Below are 7,777 nucleotides of genomic sequence, written 5' to 3'. Positions count from 1 at the left end.
GCAATTCTTTTCAATTTACTACAACGGTATATATCTATATACATATACATACACATACACTTATGTCTACAGGAATAGACAGATAGATAATCAGATAGATATAGTGTACAGGAATATGTATATCTATATGAATGTATATATAGGAGTATATATATATATTTATGTAGACAGATAATAGGAATATATATTAGATACATATTTAGGAATATATATATGCATACATATGTACACATGTATGATACACACATATGTGTATGATATAGGTCTCCCAGACACTGTACATATGACATTATCCTGGAGAAGCTGTGACATGGCAGACAGGCACTCATGGAGATGAGTGATGGCTGGGCAGAGGGAACCTTGACCTTCAGGCACCCTGGCCAAGGGACCGCAATCTAAGGTCCCTAGGGAAGCCTCAATGAGCCTTAATGGAAATCCATCCTAATGATGGTGATGATTCCCTCTCTGTGAATGAGTGTGAGAATTTCCCACCACGTGTCAGTAGGCAGGTAACATTTAGGCAGCTGATATGTGATCAGCATTTACTGATCACCTAACACTTGGACCATCTTCTCCCCAGGACCCCCATCCCTGTTGCTCTTAAAAATGAATGATAGTGGGTGACCTGAGGTTTGACGTGGGCAGACGTGGGTGAGTGGCATGGCCTGCAATCTATCTGGTAAACAGTGTGAGATCCTTTCACCGTCCTGTGTAGAAAAGAACATTGTTTTCATTTTAAAAAAAACAGTTTAAATGGATTTTTCCTTATTACAAGGAATGCCTCCACACAAATGGATACAAACATTAAAAATGAACATTTTCATTGAAAAAGAATTTCAGTAGGAAAGTTCTAAAACTAATATAAAATATTAAAATTAAACCGGAATCTAATATAAATAATTCAACTTGATGTGTCTCTACCTTATCCTAGCGCCCAACCCAGAGACAACCATTGTTGGCATTTTCGTGCGGATTATTCCAGATCTTTATCTGGGCATTTCTGCACATATATGCAGATCATTGCTGTGCACCTATGCTGGCCTTGTTTTTACATAAAACACACAGAGAGCACCCGTCTGTGTTTCTCTCCACCTGGCTCTTTCCACGTGGTGTTAGGAACAGAATTGGCGCCCTCGTTTATGGCTGATTACTTGCCCCAGCTCATTACTTGCCCCAGCTCTGCTGTTTCTGTGAGCACCAGGAGGTGTGTCTTTCCTCCCTGTGTCTTATTCCAGGGCAGGGGACAACGGAGAGGTTTCTTTCTGGAGCAGGACGGTGGAATCACTGGGGAGGAGGCAAAGTGCCTTCCAGGTCTGGGCCTGACCCAGCCAATCAGCTCCATCTTCACTCCATCATCTATCTGCTCCCTCCAGGGGAAGAGGCTGCCCCTGAACCAAATTCTCTAAGGAAGGGCTTGGGTTAAACATTTAAGATCAAAGCACCCTTCTCAGTCACCAAACAGGTTGCAGAGAAAAGAAAAAAACGCACACACACACACACACACACACACACACACACGCGCGCGCGCACATTATAGTTATACAGGGCTCCAGGATTAAGAGTTCTGGTAAGGAGGACGTGTGGACCATCTGTCATGTTTCCTCTTCTGTGGTGTGGTTGTATAAATCGTCCTTGTGACGTCATGTATCATATTGCAATGAAAAATTAAAATGCACTTTCACGGTTGAATCCTGCCCAGTAAAGAACAGCACAACATCTCGATTCTGTGTACCTGCAGGTGCCTCACCAGTAAAGCAAGAATGGTTTTACTAAAGACTCAGGCGAATCTGTTTTGAACTTTTTATTTTATATTACTTTATTTTAATTTTTTTGGCCTCGCCGCACGGCACGTGGGATCTTAGTTCCCCGCCCAGGGATGGAACCCGGGCCCCCTGTGGTGGAAGGGCAGAGTCTTAACCACCGGACCACAGGGAAGTCCCAATTTTGGACTTTTTAAAGTGAAAGGCAAACTATTGCGGGTAATGAATGGATTGAAAAATCACAAGAAACGTTTTTGGATTCTTAATCTTTTCTCCTGCGTGCGGAAGGTTTCTGTGATGCCACAGGCTCCCTGACCTCAAGGTCCTATTCATCGTATGATGTCACCTGCCTGGTTCTGAAAGCCACTTGGGTTACTGGCCTGGCCCTAGATGTGAGGGGACATGAGGGTCGCTTCCCTCAAAGTAAGGGGCTAAAAGCAACAGGGCTGTTCAGGTGCGTTAGGGTCACAGAATCAGACCCGGGTCAGGTCAGATTTCACGACCTTAGCCTTGAGGTCTTTCCGATTGAATTTAATTAAGGTCTATATGAATTCATTCAATGAAGTGCAATTCATAATTGAAACAAACTTTGAATGAGTGCTTGCTCTGTGCCAGGCCCAGTGTCCCCAGCACAGAGATGAATAAGGCTCCGTCTCTGCCCCTAAAGCCCTTCCAGTCCGGGGAAAGCAGTGGCCACACAGATGGAGAGCCTTTGAATGTGCAAATTCCACACCGTTTGCAAATCACCACTGGCTTTGCTACTCTCTGGAATAGATGCATAACCTTCTCCTGAGCAGGGTGACCCACTGTCTTGGCTTTCCCATGACGGCAGGGTTCCCCAGGTCTCAGGAATTTCAGGGCAAAAAAAGAGGAAAGTCCCAGGCAAACAGGAATAAGTTTTGCTCTATTCCTGAGGCCGTATTATAGTTCTAGTAATTTTTCCAGTAGGGGCTGGTTTGTAAGACTTATGGCCTGATCAGTCAGCCTCATTAAATCATCCTTATTGTGAAACAGTTTCCTCGATCACAGCAAACTCTCAACCATGGGGCCAATGCCATTGGCTTTTCCTTGGTCATTTGTCCTTCTTCATGATTAATTTCTCTTTCAACCAAGGAATCTATTATAGAAACAAATAATAAGAGAGACCTATTATGTTGCTCTCTCTGTCCATTTGATTATGAACTTTCCTCCCTCTGCTACCCCAGTTCACATCCTCAGAGAGCCCACATCGTGGGCACTTTTGAGCAAAATCCTAATTCTTGTTCCCAGGCTTGCAAGCCACTTTTTCCTCCTACGTTGTGCCACAAGGCTAATTTTCTGATTATTATGTATTATTCCAGCACACAAAGGAGACAATTAGGTGAACACGGGACATGGCATGAACAACGTTTAATTATTACTGGGATAAATTCCAGAGCCTCTTCGAAAACCATCACAGAAATGGTGCAAAAGCGGATACACATTGAAGAGAAGAAAGAGAAGTCCCCATCTGTGAATCTTAGCTCGAGAATATGGCTTTCTTACCCACACTGTTCTCTTTAGGTTGGGGTAAAAGCATGGGTGTAATCTTTCTACAAACACAATGGTATGGAATCGTAATAATTTAAATAATTGTCATAATAGGTGAGACCTGTGAAGCATCTTCCTTTGTGCTAGGAGTTTTTTAAATTATTTAAGGTGTAATAATCATACCTAATAAAAGTCGTGGCTCATATGTGTCACCTGCTGTCCAGCCAAGAGGACTCAGGTGAGAAATGAGCATGGCAGACGAATCCTGGGACCCTGGATGACCTCAGGGGGCAGTCACTGACCATAGTAGACCCTGATATGAATGAGAAATGAACCTTTCTGGTGTTCAGCCATTAGCTTGAAGCGTTGTTATAGCAATTCATCTAGGTTGATTGAGATCATTATTATAGTCAATTTCCAGATGAGAAAATTGAATATTGAATAGGGTGAAATTTATTGAACCAAAGATATTTATATAGTAAGTGGACGTGTTAGAATTTAAATTTAGGCTCACTTCAATCCAGAGTCCACACTCTACCAAACTTTGAATCTAGTTTCTATGCCAGTGAGTGCCCTGTTTCATTTAATCTTTCACATTTGGGTTATACTACGGTTGCAGATTTGGCCAGTAAAACTACTAGATGCTAAAGTAAATTTGAATTTCAGATAAACAATGCTTTTTAGTATAAGTATGTCCCATGTGATGTTTGGGACATATTTATACTGAAAATGCATTTGCCATTTATCTGAAATTGAAATTTTACTGGGTTATCCTATATTGTATCCAACGATCCTGGTACCATGTCCCATTAATTCTGGTTTCTATATCCCAGAAACTGCTGAATCCAGTATTTGCCAACATTCCTTCCCTGTGGGTGGAAGTGTTGCCAGAAGCTGTGGAGTGGAAACATGGGGCTTCAACAGTTGTGTACTTCTGTTTCCATCTCGGAACCTACTGCTGAGACCTCACTGCCGTGTGGCCTTTTTTGTTTTGTTTTATTTCCTGCATTGCAAATCCTCCACGTCTGCCTAGGGCAGGAAAGAGGGAAACTCCTTTGACTTACTGTATCCATATCCTAAGTACGGCCAAAAAATTCCCTTTTGAAAACGATGCCCGCTATAAACACTCAGATGTTGTTCTTATTATTTTAGATAAACAGCCTTCTTAGGCTGCCCATGAGTTCTGTGCCGTAAATAGGCTAGTGAAGGCACTGTATTTGGTGTTCATTATAGAGGACGTCTGATGCAGATGGTGGCTCTTTGGTACTTAAGTCTTGACGCCCCTAATTGAGACGGAACTTGGGGACAATGTGGACTTTTCATGCAGTGTGGTCCAGCCTAGGATTGCAGCTGCTCTGGTTATTAATAGACAACAGTCACGTGGGGCAGACCCGGGGCACCTATTTGATCAGGAAGAGAGTATGGTCATCAGTTTGTCATTGGTCTTGTCTGTATAACATCTACACAAACTCCACTAATGACAAGCATTTGAACTTGGATTTCAAGAGGTAAAAGATGAGCCGCAGATGGTGTTTAATAGCATCCTGCAGGAGTCGGAGAGGCTGTTTCCTCTCTACCGACTGTCTTTTCCCCCAGCCTCAACCCCCCTCCCCCAACTGCTGCTGAGTGGGTTTCCCATCCAAAAACAGTTTAGGAGGGTTTGAGTGTGGGAAGGGGCATCTCTGGGCAGAAGTGCAGCGGGCAGTTAGGGAGGCTGCCCACAGCTGAGACAGTGTTTCCTTGTCATGCTGCTGTAATGCACCACCCAGACCCTCTCTTAAAGATGGAAGGAATTATTGTCCCAGATGCTGGGTGTGCATCTCTTCCTGGGGAGGCCTGCCTCAGAGCTCCCCATGGGATTAACTGAGGCCAGCATTGATGCTACAAGGTAGCACATCTTCTTCCTCTTCCAAATAATGCCACCATCCTTCTGCAGGTGTTCATCCTGGGGGCACTTGCAGGTAGACTTCCTCTGTGCTAATCTCCACCTGAGAGTTAACTTCCCATGAAACACAACCTTAACAGCTCGTTACTATTTTCTTCAAGCAAAGCTTTTATCCTGTTCTTATCTTTCACTTTTATTCTTCTTGATGCGACTGTAAATGGGATTGTTTTCTGAATTTTTCTTTCAGAAAGTTTGTGATTTGTGTATAGACATGCAACAAATATCTGCATATTAATTTTGTGTCCTGCAACTTATAGAATTTATTGATGAGTTCTAATAGTTTTTGATGCATCTTTAGGATTTCCTATATATTGCATCATGTCATCCTAAGCAGTGACAGTTTTACTTCTTCCATGCCAATTTGGATGCCTTTTATTTCTTTTCCTTGTCTTATTGCTGTGGCCAGGACTTCTAATACTATGTTGAATAAAAGTGGTGAGAGCGGGCATCCTTGTCTTGTTCCTGATTTTAGAGAAAATGTTTTCCGTTTTTTACCATTGAGTATGATGTTGGCTGTGGGTTTGTCATATGTGGCTTTTATTATGTTGAGGTCTATTCCCTCTATACCCACTTTGTTGAGAGTTTTTACCATAAATCGATGTTGAATTTTGGCAAAAGTGTTTTCTGCATCTATTGAGATGATCATATGGTTTCTATTTTTCATTTTGGAGAAATTTTGCTTCTAAGGATGAACATATTAGATGAAAAAAAATTAAGATTTGCAAATGTGCTGGGGTCATTCAGCTTGACACTTAGCACAGACACTTAAGAGGGGTAGTAATTAAATCACAGTGTTGTATATTTATATTGAACAGCTCACACTTTCAAAATCATTTCATATCAATTATCTCATTCGCTGGCACATCGAGGGCAGCGTCTTTATGTCTAATGATGACTCCCTCTCAGTGCTCTCATACCTGCTTTTATGCTGCCCTCCCGATTTCATTACCTGATTTTTACCTGGCTGAAGTAAACAGCAAAGGTATCATGACCTTCGTTTTAAGATGAGGAAAGTGAGACTCAGAGGCTGACTTACTCAGATCAGAGTCCAGCAAGGATTGAACCTGTTTCCTGTTCCCTAGTCAACTGCTTGCCTTCCATCCTGTGCCACCTTCATGCAGATTCCTGACCCTCACACTCCAAGGACTTGGCCAAGGATTGTCTTATTTTTTGTTCCCACTTCAGTCTTACGAGCTGAACAAGCATCTATTTGTGGTGGAGGTTTCAGAGGAGAAGAGGCAGGAGGAAATCATATCCTCTTCTGAAAAAGACTATGGGAGTCAGGGCTTTGGATTCACATCCTCACCACTCCACACACAGTGTTGGGTGAGGCATTTATCCTATCTGAGCATCTGTGTCTTCGCTTGTAGCTATAGACTGTGATGACCACATCCAGTTCAAAGTGCTCTTGGTGAGGATCTGAATGCAATCAGAAAATGAACCCCACCGTTTAAAATACATCCCCCAGTTTTTGAAGCAATGGAATACAAATCACAAAGTATATTGTATAGGAAATCTCTGAAGCATGAACTACACATGGTCAAAGGATGCATTATTTAAAGCTCAAATTCAATAATCATTAATTAAATATAAATGAAAGCAATTACTAGATCTCAATTTATGCTAACCAGATTGCCAATAACTTTACAAAAATGTAAAAGTGCATTTCGAACCTTTTTGTTGGAAGTGCAAATTTCAGGAAAGAATTGGGACAATCTTTGTACCTATAAATGAGCATGCCTTTTAACCAAGTAATTTGGTTTCTTTGGAATTATGCTAAGAAAATAGAGATGTGTAAAGACATGGACGGAAAGCTTATTTGCAGTGCTTTCTTATAACCACGACAGTACAAAATTTTAAGCAACATAAATGTCTCAAAAAAGAGGTTTAGTTAAATATTATATTATTGACATACATACATATCAATTAAGAAAAATAAAGACCTATCTAAATATATCTAGATAAATAGGTGGATAAACTGATAAGTAGATAGAAAGATGATAGATAATAGATTGATAGGTAGATAAATAGATAATAGGTAGGTAGATAGATAATAAGAAGATAGATAGATGATAGATGGATGATAGATAATAGACAGATGGATGATAGATAGACAGATAATAGATAGATATGATGGATGGGTAGATAGATAGATAGATACATAGATAGATAGATGATAGATAGATATGGAAAATTATACCACCACCACAAACAACAGCATGGACCATCAGCTTGTCTTCTAACCTGTGCCCCCATGGCATGACTGTCCCCCAGTGCGTCCTCTGGCTGAGTCACCCAGTCTAAGACCTTTTCCAGAAGCTGCACCCAATAAGTCCACTTATATTCCTGTGGCCAGCTCTCAGCCCCAAACCTAGCTGTAATGGAGGCTGGGAAATGAAGTCTATCAGCTCAGCACAGCTCCCTTCTCACCAAATAACTTTACTCTCAGTTACAAAGGTAGAAGAGGAGAAGGGAAATTGTGGGAACAGCCAGCAGGCTCTGGCCACTCCTCTTTTCTCTGTTCTCCTGGACAATCAACGTTTTCTCCACTGTAGAGACCACC

The sequence above is a fragment of the Phocoena sinus genome, chromosome 14 (assembly GCF_008692025.1).
Source record: "Phocoena sinus isolate mPhoSin1 chromosome 14, mPhoSin1.pri, whole genome shotgun sequence".
NCBI classification, from domain to species: domain Eukaryota; kingdom Metazoa; phylum Chordata; class Mammalia; order Artiodactyla; family Phocoenidae; genus Phocoena; species Phocoena sinus.
Note: the sequence above shows the minus strand (reverse complement) of the source record.